The 16,882-nt window shown below is 37.2% G+C and overlaps 1 protein-coding gene across 12 annotated transcripts in view; it reads left to right on the top strand.

The window, feature by feature from the left end:
• Positions 1 to 16,882, top strand: part of BANP (BTG3 associated nuclear protein) — a 273,136-nt gene that overhangs the window by 232,486 nt on the left and 23,768 nt on the right. The gene's annotated exons all lie outside the window — the stretch shown is intronic.

Here is a 16,882-nt window from a genome sequence, read left to right as displayed (position 1 = left end):
AGAAGAGAGGGAAGATCATGGGAGAGGGTACTCAGATACAACACCCTTCTGAACAGGGACAGGGTGAAAGGAGAGGGAGAGAATAGAATAAATGAGAGTGGGGAGGAATAGGGTGGAGGTACAGCTAGTAATAGCAACTGTGGGGAAAATATTGAAGCAACTTCTTTGGTGGACATATGATAAAGAAGGCAACTTACCCCAGAGACAGAGCAGTTGGAATCTGAACACAGACTGAAGTTCATTTTTTTCCCTCTCTCACTATTCTTGAGGTTTCTCATTCTTTTTTTGGGGGGGCGGTTATGATTGCTCTCACAACACGATTATTGTAATAATATAAAACAAATAAAATTTATTACTTTCAAAAAATGGATTAATTCATAGGAGCTCTGGATTTGGAGTTTTGACTAGAACCCCCAGGATAAGTCCCTTGACTTTTCTTGTCTACTATAGGAAATGAGGTGTGGTGCTAATTGTACACCTCTGATGTTCCTTCTGTCTCTAAATGTAATGATACAATGATAAACACAAATGATATCCAGTACTCTGATGACAGATGTGAAAGGAACAGATGTATGATTTTCTAAAGATTACTTCATAATTTTTTGCTATGAAAATAAGACTTGGCAGTTTTATGTTTCATTTGTGTTAAGTGTATTCACAGCTAACTCTCAATTCTCTTGGATATGATCAGTTTACATCAGCACTCTCAATTATGTAGTAGAACATCTTTCTACTTCTTGCTACCTGATATAGCAAGCCAGGAACAGTAGTTTTGGGGAAGAAATGGAAGTTGGGGGCTGGGGGTGGTGGAAATCCTTTTCAGGAATTTTTCAACAAACTGCTCTTCTTTTGAAGGGGCAAATGATTTCTAGGTAATTAAAGTTGTACCATCCCTGAAAACACCAGACTTTCTCATTTCCCCATTTGTAAATGTGAGATTCTATGCACATATCATAGATATGTGATCATTGTTGTCACATTCCTGCTGTTGTGTTCTTATGGTTACATCATGAATTTTTCACTTAGCAGCTTGGGTTTCATTTTGGTCACCAGTCTAGATCTTTGTTAACTTTAATTTCTTTTAAATGTGGTACAGCTGATAAACCAGGCATGCCTTGATACTCCAGTGATAGGACAGATGTTGGTTATGGAGAAACAACTTATAAAGCATTTGAAGTATATCGAAAGATGGGTATAATCAGTAGCACATTGAAGTAGGCCAGGCTAGTCCCTTTCAGGAGTTTTCTGCCATGTTGCCATTCTTTTGAAGGGGCATATGGTTTAAATACAATAACAGCCTATGGTTTATCTTACCCATGCCAACCATAATAGCCCCAAGTTGACATTTTTCATTAGATTTCTCTCATTAAATACATATCTGTGGTTTATATTTCCTAAGTTTCTTAACGTGTTAGCCTGGGAACATTGAAGGTACCTGAAAATAGATATCATGGACTATGCCTAGATTAAATGTATGCTGGAAGCAAAAACATTTAATAGGCATGACTTTTATTTCTACAAATAAATAATTCAGGCAATTATAATACCTTCTGAAAACATTCTTCTCATTTTTATTTTTATTGTAGGAGAAATGGGTTTGGTTTGAATATTCCAAAGCATTTTGGTCTAGCATTTTAGAGGTCTGTATGTGGATTGAGGCTCATCTATGTGGTTCTCCCAAGTAACCTTAATGTGCCTCCTTAGTTTCATCATCATTTTTGTCTGTACTTCCCCAGCACAGAGAATTAAATTCCAAAGTGGGCTTACATGTAATCTTGCAATAGTATTTCCTCAACAAATTGTGTCTCAAATTGGACAGTATATTTGGTGAAGGCAAATAAAATAAGATCACCCATCTTGGGGTATGGTTGTTGACATGTTAAGAAAGTAATCTTGGGAATCAGTATAAGTTTATTCATTGTATAAATATCTCCAATGCCAATTAGAGGGCTAGGCCTGTGAATGCTTAATAAATACTTAGATGACAATTCTTTCATTGATGTTGCAGGAGAAGGAGCAGTGAACATCAGGAGGCCTGGGTTCTACTAGTACCTAGCTCTGTGACCCTTAGAACTTTTTTAGCCCAGTCATGCCTAGGGTTGAGCTAACTTTCTCACTAGTCTTGGGAAGATGCTTACCCTAGACCCCATCCCAGCATGTCCCTGTCTTCTGTGGACCCCACCAAGAGTGTTCTCTACCATTGGCACCTGTCTGGCTGATTTTGCCTAGTTTGTCCTCTATCCTAACAGTCCTCTGCAATGTCACTCTTTTCTGGTGTAGCTGCATCCTAGCTTTACCTTCCTTCTGGTTGCCCTGCCTCCATCCTGCCTGTTACATTCTAAACTGGTTTAACTTTGAGATTTGTCACCCCATCCTGGTCTCTCCTCAGGTGTTGTTTAGGGAGAATGTCCCAGGTGCATCCTCTACCTTAAGGATTCTGCTTCACCTCTTGGAAGTGCCTTCTCCCCTTCCTTCCTCCTGCCTTCTCCTAGTGTTTGCCAAGCACGATTGTGCCTGTCTGGTAGAGACTATCTTTTGTTAAATCAAGAGACTTATCAGATATAGTCCATTTTTATTTCTGCCTGCATCAGACAGAACATCTTGTGATATCCTTGAAGACAAAGTAGAGAAATATGAACTGAAAGGTAACACAACTTCTAGGATTCACAGCTGTCTGAACCACTTGAAACAACTAGAATTGTGTCAGACTTCTAAGAAGGAGTTTCAGAAGTACCAGAGACTGTAGTTTGTTCTGGGAATATGATGCAATTTGAATTCCTTCAGATTCATATTAGGTACATAACCTAATTTATTCTGATTTGTCTTTCTTTTGGTCTTCCTTTCCAATTTAATTAGAAGCTTCTTGAGGACAGAAAAAAAATCGAAATTGAACATATATTCTAGGTAATAATGATATTTTTCTATGAGTGAACAAAACTACCAAACACATTCAGGTTTTTCATAATTCAAAAAAAAAAAGCAACTCTAGGTTGTTCCTGTGTCTTAACATCATCAGTATCATCATATCCCATTATGCTATGGACATTGAATGTTAATCAGTAAGCTAACTTTAAACCCATTTCTGGTTTTCAAAATGGCTAAAATGTTGTCAAAATGATTTTATGTTTTACTCCACTTGTACTTAAAATTCTGTTTACTGACAATTTTATTCTCTACTCATTCATCTTTACAGAGTTTTGATTTTTTTTGTCTATTGTTTCCTCATAAAAGATATCAGCAAAGATACCTTAACCTTCCTATGTAAGGTTTGTTAAAACGATGGAGTTGGTAGCTACATAGGAAAAATATCTATCATTTAGACATATTGTAGCCCAGAGTTTGTTCAAGTTATAGTAACAGCATAGATATATACTACTACAAATCCCAAATATCATAGTCCTTTTCTTGAGGGTAAAGGTCAGACTGATTGTCTTGACCTCACTGAAGTGTATCAGAGGGCCTTGGCATCCCCATTTACCCCCTCAAACATAGACTGAGCCAGAGAGCTCTGAAATAAACAGAGGAGAGCCAGGACTTACTTGTCAGCTTACAGAATATATCTCAACCCTGCAAGCCACAATAGCTGCTTGGCTGCCGTTGTGGGGTCATCCCAGTTCCAAGGGACTCCACTTGGGAGGGGCAGTCAATCCCTCTCCTCACTGCTTTCTCATATGCACTTCTTTTCCTGGCACGCACATGTTGTCCTCCAACCCTGAGATTGCTGTATCTTGAACCACCATTATATGTTCATGCTCGGTCCCTTGGCCTTATAGACTCATATCAAATGTTATAATGAAAGGAAAGCATTTTGTAAACTTTAAAACATGAAGTGGTGTCAGTAGATTTCATCACTATTATTTCAGCATCACAGTCTTTGTTCATCCTCAGGCCTTAAGCTTGAATCAATCTTGGATCCCTTGTTCTCCTTGCTCATTGCCATCTTACTAACATCAACTTACTATGTCCCAGGTGCCCCACTCATTGCAGGCATGTGCAAAGACAAGTCAAACTATTCCCTGCCTCTGGGAGCTCACTTTCTTGTGGTGAGTGCCTAAATGTGTACAGAGAAGGCATCTACAGGATCATTTGGGGATCCTTGAAGAGAGAGAGGAACAATAGTATAGAGGGGGCACCAGGAAAGGTGACATTTTACCTGGGGCTTGAAGGAAGAGAGGAATATGAATATGCTCTGTCAGCGACAGAGGTTTGGTTTTGTTTTTTTTTTAATTAACTTTTGTGTGGTTTAAGTCACTGGATCATGGAGTGTGTGGAGAGGACCAAGGTATAAAAAGACTGGAAAGGTGATGAAGAAAGCACTTTAAGGTGAAGCAGGATTTTATATTTCATACCAGAGATTATTGAATAGGGAGGTGGCATGGACAAACCTGCCCTTAAGGAAGATAGGCAAAGTCTTTCTGAGCCTCAGTTCCTTTGTTAGTCATTTAGCCATCCTAATAATCATGTTGTTCCCCTGAACTATAAAACAAAAAACTTCCTTCCTTTATTTAACCTTCTCTCCTTCTCTGGATATTGATCTTTAAATAGACTGGAAGTAATGCATTCATTTGGGAAAATAAATCTTAGTCTCTTGTTCCAGTGAGTAGGTTTCTTGGTTCATTTACTTAGTTTCAAAGAAACTAAGCATGTTATTTTGAGTGCGTTTATAACTTTTCCTCCATTGCAAAAAAAAATCATATTTCTTTCGTAATGATGGACAGATGGTTTTAAAACATCTGTCTCGTGATTGAGCACAGCATTCTGAGTCATTGGAACTGATAGTTGTTCTCTTGTCTTCAGACATAAATTGCCTCTTTAAAAAAAAGTTTTAAAATAAGAAATTTTTCCTTTTACTAGCATTGGAAACATTCTTCCCTCCTCTCCTTCCCAACTTATGATTCCTAAGTAGTAACTGGTGTCACTTTGCAAAGACTGTTGTGAGATTTGTTAATATTATTTTGGAAGTGGGGGGAGGAGGCATGTGGAGAGAAAGAGACGGAAGGAGAGAGACAGAGACAGAAAGAGAAGAGAGAGACCCAAAGTCAGAGACAGAAATCTTAGTAATTTCCTAGGTGCTTCTGCATTTGAGTTTATCTTTTGTATAAACAGAAGGATGGAAACTTTCTATCAGTTTATGCCTTCAGTAGAGAGGTTTAGGATTAAGGGAGTCCAATGACTGGCAGTTAATTGCACCACCATCTTGTATTCCATCCTGATCTGTTGGAGATCCCTGACTGGATGCTCTTAAGTGCCAAAAATGACCCAAAGCCACCATTTCCACACTTTTTTAAAGATATAATAGACTCATAATATGTTTCAAAGACACAAAAGAGAGATTAAAAAAAAATCTCTGAGACTAAATTCCAAAAGGATGAGATGTCTTCCATTCACATTGATGGAATCAGAAGACAGAATCAACTAAACCACATATGTAAGTAAGATATGATAGAATGAACTCAGTACTGTTTTAACCATTGCTTTTCAAAATCACTATAACAAAAAGCAAATAAAAAGCAACTTTTTTCATGGAGAATTTTTGTAGTGAACATATAGAATTTGTGTTGGGTTTTTTTGAGTATGTTATCTAGAAAATTCCATTCCTGTGTTCAGAAAAAATTAAGTGAGAACATGATGTGAGTTGTATAGAATTTGGAAATATACATGCAAGTGGTTTTGGAAGATACAAGAGAAAAAGTTATTAAAGCTTCCTGCCCCTTCCTCTCCTGCTGTAGGGGTTGGGGTCAAAGTGAGGATTAAAGACTGGAGATTTTGATTCTGGAAGATAAGAAGATAAGAAAATTCAGCTAGTAGTTTGTTATTTGTTTGTTTGTTTGTTTGTTATTTCTAAAACCGTGCAGCCCTTCCCTTCCCTTCACCAATAACATGTAGAAGAGGAAGACATTAGGAAAATCTTGGCTATATTTTGTTATGTATTAGTCCTTCATTTGAAAGGATAACATTTTAATAATTCTTCTAATGAAAATTCTGGGAAATCCAATTTTTGTTACTTTATGTGTTATTTATTCAATTGTGACTATGCTGCATGTTTCCTAAGCACTTCCCATCCCCTATCTCCCAAGAGTGTAAACTCCTTGAGTTCAGGAACTTTAATTTTTTAATTTGTATTCTCAGAACTTATCAAGGTGCCTGGCATATAACCTGACAAAAGGGATTCATTGCATCAGGCAATGGCAAACAACCCCAAGAAAATCCCAAATAGGATCATGAAGGGTTGGACACAACTGAAGTGACAGAATCCACAGAATATACCAGACATTCAATAAATGCTTAAGTGAGTAAGTCTATGAAGAATCAGAAAAGGTTGAGGAGAGGGTACAAGGAATTAGAGCCCATTTAATGGGAACCCATTGCTTTAACTGATACTCTCTGTTGAAAAGTTATATTCTTTATGGTACTTGTGTTTACTTTCCAGTGCAATTTACAGTGATCACTTTAGAATACTTGCTTTATTTTTAAAGCAGTCTTAACTGCATTTTTCTTTTGCTTGGGACAAGTAAGCAGAGAGTTAATAGAATTGGTATAGGTTCCACTAATCCACCATGTGACATGGGTTGGTCTCATAACTTCTCTCTGTTTCCATTTCTCCTTCCAAATCTCCATATTTCCTTTTCTGATTTACCAAGATGTTGTGAACATGAATTTGTAAGGATACCTCAGACAGTTCTGAGAAAAGATGCTGTCTAACCTTAGAGAGTACCATATCATTATTAATATTATTATAATTATTTTAGTCCATGGCTTGAGAATTGGGATATTGTCTTTCAGTTCAGTTTTATGATGCATAACCCCAAATTGGTATCAAAAAACCAAACTAAGCATGTGACTATATGAAAGACCTTCTTTAGATTCTTTTATGATGATCTTATGTATCTATCAGCAATTTTGAAAATCAACATGTCATGTGTCTTCTCTGAGACCTATAATTGAACAAACAGTAAGTATGGTTTGGTTTAGTCTAACCACTCTAAAAATGATATTTATTTCTCAAGAAAAAGAAGAATATTTTCATGATTCTTCTCTCAAATATGTTTGTTGTCTGAATTAATTTAGTCCATTGCAAGAGAAGTTATATTCTGTAGTTCAGACACTTGGCAGCAGTGGAAGAGACTGGAGGAAGGGAAGAGATTAAACTTTTATTAAGTATCTACTGTATTTGAGACTCTGGGCTAAATGTCTTATTTGAGAAGACCAGAAATGCAAGAAGTTCATACTCTTTTTTTTTTTCAACTGCTATTTTATTTTATTTTTCCAGTTACATGGTGTGAAAGTTTTTCAACATTCATCCATAAGCATATGCATATTTTTAAGTTACATAATTTCCTTCCACCCTCCTTTCCTACCTCACTCTTCTCAATGGCAAACAGTCAGGTGAATATTGTACATACACATTTGTGTTAAACAAGTTTACAGATTAGTCATTTTTAGGATTAAGGGAAAAGAAGGATAGATGAGATAGAAAATAAATACACAAGAGAAATTTTTTTTAAAAAAGTAAATGTAGTGTTCATTCAGATTCTGAAGGTTTTTTGGTTTTGTTTTGTTTTTCTCTGGTTAGGTATAGCATTGTCCATAGCTAGTCTAATAGGGATAGCCTAGCTCTCTGAACTTCTAGGGGAACTGCATCTATCAAGGTTAATCAGCTCACATTGTACAACATGTACATTGTTCTCTTGATTCTGCTCCCTTCACTCAGCATCAGACCCTGTAATTCATTCCATGCTTCTCTAGAATCTGACCATTTATGGTTTCTAATTGAACAGCAGTATTCCATAACATTCATATACTATAATTTGTTCAGCCATTCCCCAGATGATGGGCAACCCCTCAATTCCTGATTTTTTTGCCACTTCAAAAAAGAGAAGAAACTCTTACTCTTAACAGATATTTAGTAAGCCATACACCCACTTCAAAGATTTCTGATTTCATCAGTTTGGGTATTCTCCTTCTGCAAGTTGAGTGGAATTCAGGAATGGTAATAATCTCTAGGGTAGGGGGAGGGAGGAAAGAAAAGAAAAACATTACATGATCAATTTATATACATATTTTTAAGTTACATAATTTCCTTCCACCCTCCTTTCCCATCCCACTCTCCAAATTGTACATAATAGATTTGTAATTTCATATGTAATCATCGTTTACTATTCTACTATGTCCCTTATGGAAATTCTTTTTAAAAAGTTTTTTAAAATGATTCTGATAAAAAAAAAAAGTCATTACCCTATGCCCCGCTTGATAGTTCTCAATGCAGCTAAACTGGTTCTTGAGGTCTTTCCCATCAGGTGCTATGTAACAGAATATTCATTCTATTGGCATTATCTAGCCTTAGATTTCCTCTTCTCCCCTCTCCCTCTGCTCCAGAAATCCTAGGAGTAGTCAAATAAAGGCAAAAGTTAAAATTACCTTGAATAAAATTGCTATAAAGATATAAAATCTTAGAATTTTCTATTTTCATCTGTGAGTGTGGATATCTTATTTTACATTATGAGCAACAAATTATAAGTATTCTAGTACTATTTTAAATGTATTTTAGAATGTATTGTTTATAAGTGAAAAAAAGTTATACAATTAATAATAAAGCAACTTTAATTGCCTTTTCTCTGCATTATATTGAATTCTGAGGGAGATACAGAGATAAATCAGATGTCTTAAAGAGTATATACAATAGTCTTTAATTTTCTTTTGGAAAATAATTTTTCTTTTTCTTTGTTTTTTTTTTCTTCTTTTATAATTACCCTGTCACCTCTCATCAATAGCCTCCTAATTAGTACTTCTGAACTCAATCTCTTCTTTTTCCAGATTGATCATTGCCCAGTTACCAAACTGATATTCCTAAAATTCATGTCTAATCATGTCCCTTCCTTGCTTAAGAAGCTCACCATTGTATCTGGGATAAAATGTAGATGTTGACATCAAAGTCTTTCCTTATCTGGCTCTTTAGTCTGCCTTTCAAGGTCCATTGCATATTGCTCTTTTATACACTCCAAATTCCGCCAGTTAGATAGGTGGTCCCCAGTCTCTGTCTGGATGCTCCCCATGGAATTCCTTTCTGTGTTCAGTTAAGTGACCATCTCCAATACTTAATTCTTAATCATATATGGTCTGTCACCATCCCCTTACCAGTCTCACTTTTCTGATTATTTGTTATCTATTCTATATTTACTTCTCTATAAACATGCATTCTACCAGAAGAATATCAGTGGCTGGTGCTGGGCTCAGCTCAGAGTTGGCTAGTTAGAAGTGCTCATTGATTCACTGATATTTCTATCAATCCACAATTTGTTTAAAAATATTTCAGTTTCTTAAATCGTTCTCTTTGCTTTACTCAGCATGTTAGAATGAAAAAAGGGCATTGCTTTCTCTTTGAGGTAAATTATTAAAAATGGAGCCAAATCTAATTGACCACCATATTGTATTGCAGTAGAATTTGCTCACTGTATTTTCAGGCATATTTATATCCATTCATTTGATCTTATAAAAGCTTGACACCCCCCCCCCCCAAGATTTCCTTAGAGGAACCAGTGCATAGGAGTGATTCTTCTGTTGGAGAAAGCAGAGAGGAATATTCAGCCAAACCACATTGGGTATACCATACCAACCAGAACTCAGGGAATGAGAGTACTTCCCTTCTCCAGCAAGATGTTAGCTTTACCTGCATCAAAGCTCTAATCCTGCCATCTCTACAACTTGGCACTGCTGTCTTTTTGCTGACTTGTACTGAGGAACTGCAAGAAAAGTTAATAAGTAAGCTGATCTCTGTTATTCAACCTTCTAACAAATGAATAACTATAGAAATGGAGCTTCAGTTGGTTTATTTTTCTTCTTTATTATTCAGTTTATTATTCTTACTGTGGGGCTTTTGGGGGGTGGAGTGGGACAAAAAGAGGGATCAGTTAGATTTCTTCCTCATGGAGTTTTTGTTAGATAACATCCTTTAATTTCCTATTTTCTGTAGATCTTCAAGAGAAAGCATAAGAGAAGAATGAGAGAAATCACCTAAAACATTAACTAGTCAACTCAAAGATTTAGAACCCTAATTCTCAGTCCTTCCAGTAAGATAGCAAAAAACTATCACCATTGTAATGTTTGGACTGTTCATGCTCTGTCCCTTCCGTGTTTGTGTATAACTAAGAGTTGATGGTAACATTGTATGTCATAAAATATAATAAAGCTTTTTAATATGTTTCTTTATGTAACTATTCCAAAATGAAACAGTAGGCATGAGAAGAAATTTATTCACAAGCATTGTGCATTTATTCTATGGTATCTCATAGATACCATTTAATTGTTTGCCATTTAATTGTTAATTGGACATTTTGGGTTACTTGCATCTCAGGAAGAACATAGAAGAGCTGGAAAACAGTGGCATGAAGGACCATGAAAATGATCTGAGTATAGCCAACCTTCATATGTAATAAAGGACAAAAAGTTTTCACATACTAGTTTTGAAAGAGGTTGGATAGAAATAGGATGTGGTCTTCCTGTTGTGGCTTACCCAAGGCATCCTCTCTATCTGCCTATCACCCTCTGTCCCACTCCTGTACTAGGTCTGGGACTCTCTCCCTTCTCATTTTATCTTCTGACTTCCCTGGCTTCTTTCAAGGCTTAGCTAAATGCCCTCCTTCTCCTCCTTATGCTTTGTGATCCAATCTAATTTGTCTTGCTTATATTTCGTACATACATATTTCTCTGTTGTCTCCCCTTCTTTAAAATGTGAACTTCTTGAAGACAAGGATTTTTGGGGGGTGGTCTGTGGGTCCCCAACACTTAGAGTATTTGCCTAATGCCTGTTACCTTGAGTTAGAGAGGAAGTGTGATTTAGTGCTTTGCACACAGTAGGTATTTTATCAGTATTTGTTTAATTGGATTGGAATTAGGAGTCAAGAAACCTGAGTTCTAATGGTGCCTTTTTCACTAATGCCTTGAGTAATCATCATTCTGGGACTCTTTTCCCCTTTTCTAGAAAAAAGATGTGTTTGGACTATATGACCCCCAACATCCTTTTTTGCATAGAAAGGTAGAGGTGTTGTTGTGCATTGGGAAAAGGACCTTGTGGGAATAGTGGCACTGGTAGAAGATACAGAAGGGAACACATAAAAAGGAATATTCTCTTTGAGACTGTCTTTAGTTTTCCTGCTTGAGTTTTTAGTTAGAGAACTGATTTCAGAGAATCAGGAGGACCTGGGTTTGACTTCTGCCTCTGATGTGTACATCCTGGCTGGCTTTGTGACATTGAGTAAGTCAGTTCCCAAGTCCTCAACAACTTCTCAAGGTATAGATTAAGTGGAGGTCTGCATTGTTAGAAGGAGTTTCCTTATCGGTACTTCCCAATGCCAGTAAAGTAGCAGGTTCAGTCTCTCTCCTTTCCTTGGGTCTTTTAGAAAACATGAAAAGTTGTTGGTGGTTGGCACAAACACTAAAGATTTTTATAGTCCTGTGGAGTCTGTTAGAAATAGACCTCTGTCCATAGATGATCGATTTAGACTATTGAGTGAAGATTCTTGGAATAAATGCAATCTGTGGTTAAGCCATTTTCTACTCCAGAATCTGGATGAATGTTGATAGCAAGTATTAAACTGATTTGAGTCTTACCACAGCTTCTAAGTTCATCTGCTGATGAAATGATAGGAACAGAAGACATAGCATGATGATTAGGATTCACTGTGATTTTTCTAAATTCTAGTGAATATCATGTTAATTTTACCTTTGTGTAACAGCCAACCCACACCATCCCATGGACATATAAAAAAGCAATGTTTATTTGGATTTTTAATAAGACTCATTTGTATGTTTGCCTGACAGTGTTTGATGGTTATTCTTTTTTAGTTTTTGCGAGGCAATGGGGTTAAGTGGCTTGCCCAAGGCCACACAACTAGGTAATTATTAAGTGTCTGAGGCCAGATTTTAACTCAGGTACTCCTGACTCCAGGACCAGTGCTCTATTCACTGCACCACCTAGCTGCCCTGATGGTTATTCATTTTAAGAACATCTGTGCTCATTTTCTTTTTAATGGCAGGGTACTGAGCAATGATTTTAAATAGTGTGAATCCTTCAGGTAAGATTTCCCAACAACATACATGTGTTCTCAAAGGAAAATCTAGTTGAGGTCAGTGAGAAGCATGTCCAAGGAAAAGACCCATTATTTTGAGTGCATTTTCTCCCCAAACTGTCTACTCTGTTACTCTTTTTGTTTTGTTTTAGTTTTTGCAATACAGTGGTGTTGTGACTTGCACAAAGGTCACAAAGTTAGGCAATCATTAAGTATCTGAGGTAGATTTGATCTCATGTCTTCCTGACTCCAGGGCCTGTACTCTAACCATGGAGCTACTTAGCTGCCCCTGATCTGCCACTCTTAGAATAAATTCCCTACAAAGGCAAATTCATCCCAAGTAGAGAGTTTATGTTGCTTTCCTCTCTTTCACTTTGCCTTGTAAGTGGGTGGTTGCCATCCCAACTTCAAGAATGAAGATTATTATTAATGAGGATAATCCACTCCATAAGGACTCCTCTGAGGATTTTGTGTGTATTGTATGGACATTGACTTTCTTGGATGAAATTACTGTTTCTCAATGTCTGCAACATTTTGTATTGCAAGTATCTTGAACAGCATGGTTCTTAAACAGACCTATTTATCCAAAATTAACAAAAAACAAGTTCAGGCCATTCACTTGGGTCATTTTTAGTTCTGAAAAATTACTTGGTAATGAAGAAGGCCACTATTATTGGTGATTTCTTTTTAAAAAATCTAAAGTATTGGCCGTTTTTTAAAGGGACTAGCCTTTACTTCTGGATTTCTATACAGGTTTATCATAGGGCATTGAAAAATATACATTTGTCTACAAAGAGGTGAAACTGAGCCACATCTTCCTTGTTGAAGAGTAGTTTTCAGCACTCTGGTATTAGCTAGTTTCAAAACATAGTGTTAGCAGGGCAGGTGTTCCAAGACAAGATGATACCAATGGAACACATCATCACTAGAGATGCACATTATATAGAAATTTATTGTTATTAATTATGATTATGCCTCAGTCAAATCTCCATAGATTTTAAATTTGGAAACCATTTTTTTTTTATTTCTATGTGAGATTTCTGTCTTTCTGCCTTTTATAATTACAAAGGACACAACAAATATCCTAGTTTATTGAAGAAATTGCTGGGAATGGAATATCTTAATAACTCCTTATATTTATATAGCAGTTTTTCCTTTGCACAGTGTTTTATGGTTTTCCCAGTTAACTTTTTTCTCTATTCTCTATAATTTTTCTGCATATACTTATAAATGTGCATCTTCTCTGCCTTTAGAGCATTTTAGGTCCTTCAAAAAAGGAATTGTCTTGTTTGTCTTTTCTATCTCTCTATGTTGTCTAGCATATAATATACAGTAAATAAATGCTTATTGATGGATTGATCTCATCAAAGAGATGAGTGTTGCATAGGGCAGAGGTTATTATTACCATTTGATATACGAAGAATCTGAAGCCCGGAGACATTATGTTATATCTCTCCATTCAAGAGTTTGGATTTGAGCCAAGATTAGACCCTGGTCTTCTGACTCCATCTCTTTAGACTACTGCTGTTAGACTCTGCAAAGCTCACCAATTGTCTAATGACACATAGGATGCCTCCCTTCCTCATTATGAAGTGAGATAACTGGCTGGAGTTCGTGGAGCCAAAAAAAGAAAGGAAAGACATTTTTAAAACAAACAGGGATTTGGTTTTTAATAAGACACTCGTTTAAGTACCTGACAGCGTTTGTCTGCTTGTTCATCTAAGTAAATTGTGTGTCCATTTTCTTTTTAATGGCAGTGTATAAATATATGTAGAAATGATTTTTAGAAGAGAGTCTTCAAATAAAGTATGGTCTGTTTTGAAACATTGTGGGCATTCTAGTGCAATAGAGATTTGAGAGTGAGGAGAGGTTGAAAGACTCCTTTCTTCCCTTCTTCCTCTCTCCCTTCCTGCTGCCTGCCTCTCTCTCTCTCTCTCTCTCTCTCTCTCTCTCTCTCTCTCCCTCCCTCCCTCCCTCCCTCCCTCCCTCCCCTCTCCTCTTCCCCCCCCCCCCCCCCCCGCCCCAATCTGATTGTTGCTTCTTCCTTTTGGCTTCAGGAAATGAGGTTCTTAGGCCCTGGTGTTATATGGACCTTTCTGGTCTTCCCTAGTGGCTATATTCAATTCTGGGTTAGACAAAAATGTTGTCATCCTGGCTGGCTTTTTAGCCCTTCTCTCTGGCTAAGGTCCTGGGCTTTCAGATTGGTTGCAATGACTTCACCTTAGATTATGCTACTAAACCCATTTCAGCAACTGTAGAGAGATTTATGTCTTTGTTAGTTTGCACTGGATTTCGTCTCCCTTTTAGATACATTTTCAAATATGTTTTTAATGGTAAACAAGTCCAGGGCAGGGATAGGCATCTTTCCTCCTTCCCAGAGGTGCTATAGATATTTCACTATTACTGACTTTGTAACTGAAGTCCCTAAGTTAGTGCAAGGGCTGTGAGTGGCCATGCAGTGACTGACTGCAGGATGAAATCTGTCATTTCCAGGCCATTTACAGGGTATTCACATACCTGACACTGGAATATAAAAAAAAAAAGCTGAAACTGAAAACAGTTTTTCCCTCTATTCTCTGGAATTGTACAAGCCAACATAAGGTGTATATTTGTGACCTCGTATACCCCCATCAGAATGTGTGAGTCTGAGTCAACATGAATTGAATTCCTGTTTTAAAGGACATGTGGGTGGGGCATATGCTTCAAAACAGGAATTCAATAATTTAAGTATGAGCCTCCTTATCCCCCCTTCATCCTTTTTCCAAGCAAGTTTAGTGAAATTAACTGTCAGTTTAATACTTCTGAATAGTCAAAGAAATAAACAAGACAAACAACCCTGCAAACATGCCAAACTCAGAGGAAGAAAAGGTTTTAAACTAGTGCCAATTTGGAAATGATTATATATGTCATTTAAAGATAAGATGCATTGACAGCAGCCCTTCCAACACTCCTCATATTTTCTTCTTTCTCTGTTACCACCTCCATCCCCTTGAAATTTGAACTCTTCCTTTGGCTAGATAAATGATAAATCAGATTAATGAGGTTCCTTCTCCTTCCTTCACTCCCTCCCTTCCTCTCTCCTTTCCTCCCTCCCTTCCTCTTTCCTTTCTTCCATTGGGCCCAGATGACTCTGGAGGAGAAAGTGAGACTGTTGACTACACATCCCACCCAGCCTTAAATCCAATTCACTTGCAAGTCATGGTGTCATGTTCCTGATTTTGAGAAGGAAGAACAAATAACAACCCCAGTTCTTTCTTCCCCTAATTTACTCAGACACACCCCACCTCACATTTATCCTTGTTTGTGGTATATTTTGTCTTCTTCCTTTGCCTTGTATTATTACACTTGTGCACATCTGTAGTCATCTCAGAACTCTACTTTGTGTTTCTGTCATATTTTGCTGGTACCTCAGGGACCTTCCTACAGCATTGCATAACTCCTAGAAAGAGATTCCCCAACAGAACCAGAGAATTGATTTTTTTTGTTTGATTTTGTTTTTGTTTTTTGTTTGTTTGTTTTCATGAGAGTTTTTAAGAACTAGCCATAGAACAAGAGCAAAGGAAAACCCTTGTAGATTCAGGCACATTCAGCTCTTTTTGGAGCAAGAACAATTTTCCACATACACTATTTTGTATTACAAGATGGAATCTCTGCTGGGCAGACATTTGTCTATTTTTCCATCAAGTTCTCAAAGCAATGAAATTTGTACTAATTCAGACTAGAATGTTTCCTTCAACAAGGACAGCAGCACAAAGTATATGCATTCAAGGACACATTTCTGAAATGGCCTACTAGTCACTGAGCTGGTAATGTTTTGTTCCAGATTTCTGATCTTTTATTATAGATGCGCCCCCCCCCCCCCCCACTAAAGTTTTCTAAAGAGTTCTAGGCCACAGAGTGCCTCCTCCCTCCTTTGAATTCACAGCATCCATTGACTATATGACTTATCTGTGATATTTCTAGGATAATTTTCACTAATGCTCCTTAGTCTTCCAGTCCCTTTGTCTCTCCCCATTATTATTTCACCTTTCTGTGTCTTAAGGTCTTAAGTGAACTCCTTGAAATCTAACCCACTGAGGTAGCTAGGTGGTGCAGTGGATAGAGCACCGGCCCTGGAGTCAGGAGGGCCTGAGTTCAAATTTGACTTTAAACACTTAATAATTATCTAGTTATGTGACCTTGGGCAAGTCATTCAACCCCATTGCCTCACAACCCTTCCCCCAAACAAAGAAGCAAACAAAAAAGAAATCCAATGCTTTTCTCTTAACTCCTCTTCTTCTTTACCCTCTAAACAGAATGGTAGACTGTAAGTGCCAAGATGCTGCAGATTTCCCTAGCAGAGAGCCACTAATAGCCCTGATGACTCCCTCTTAATGAAGTCTCTTATAATCACCTAAACTTATTCCCCCACACCTTTCTCATAGATTTAAAATATGACCTTTCCCCTTGTAAAAACTTTCAAAAGAGAATAATATAAGCAAATTCTTTTCTTCATGTTATGAATTCTCCACATGTATGTTTCATGCATCATTGACAGTGGAGTTTAGAGGCTTTTCAGAACCAAAACCAGCTTGCCCTTTTATGTTACAGTGCACATAAGGATTACATCATCTGCCTGTGAGTTTTCCTCAGATATTTTTTGACTTACTGCTTGTCTTTTTTGGAAGTCCTGGCCTTGTGTTTTTTCTAAAAAGTTTTAAATGGAGTTTATTCTTTCCCTGTACAGTATGTAGATTTAATACCTTTGAAGATAATGAAAGTGTCTGGGATAGGAGGTAGGTTGTATAGCAGAATGTTTTAGGGTGTGTGTGTGTGTG

Source organism: Macrotis lagotis, chromosome 1 (genome assembly GCF_037893015.1).
Source record: "Macrotis lagotis isolate mMagLag1 chromosome 1, bilby.v1.9.chrom.fasta, whole genome shotgun sequence".
NCBI lineage: Eukaryota > Metazoa > Chordata > Mammalia > Peramelemorphia > Peramelidae > Macrotis > Macrotis lagotis.
Note: the sequence above shows the minus strand (reverse complement) of the source record. Positions and strands in the feature narration are given on the sequence as shown.